Here is a 582-nt window from a genome sequence, read left to right as displayed (position 1 = left end):
TGGCATGACATGCTGGCCAAGGCCGTGGCATGGCAAGCTGCTGGCCAAGGTCGTGGCATGGCAAGCTGCTGGCCAAGGCCGGGGCATAGCACGCTGCTGGCCATGGCCGTGGCATGACAAGCTTGCCAAGGCCGGGGCATGGCGTGCTGCTGGCCAAGGCTTTGGCATGCCATGTTGCTGGCCAAGGCTGTGGCATGGCATGCTGCTGGCCAAGGCCGTGGCATGGCATGCTGCTGGCCAAGGCCATGGCATGGCATGCTGCTGGCCAAGGCCGTGGCATGGCATGCTGCTGGCCAAGGCCGTGGCATGACATGCTTGCCAAGGCCAAGGCATGGCATGCTGCTGGCCAAGGCTTTGGCATGCCATGTTGCTGGCCAAGGCTGTGGCATGGCATGCTGCTGGCCAAGGCTGTGGCATGGCATGCTGCTGGCCAAGGCCGTGGCATGGCATGCTGCTGGCCAAGGCCGGGGCATGGCATGCTGCTGGCCAAGGCCGTGGCATGGCATGCTGCTGGCCAAGGCCGTGGCATGACATGCTTGCCAAGGCCAAGGCATGGCATGCTGCTGGCCAAGGCTTTGGCAT

The sequence above is a fragment of the Camellia sinensis genome, unplaced genomic scaffold, assembly GCF_055761805.1.
Source record: "Camellia sinensis isolate YWXY unplaced genomic scaffold, ASM5576180v1 Unanchor6, whole genome shotgun sequence".
NCBI classification, from domain to species: domain Eukaryota; kingdom Viridiplantae; phylum Streptophyta; class Magnoliopsida; order Ericales; family Theaceae; genus Camellia; species Camellia sinensis.
This window is presented reverse-complemented; position numbering follows the sequence as displayed.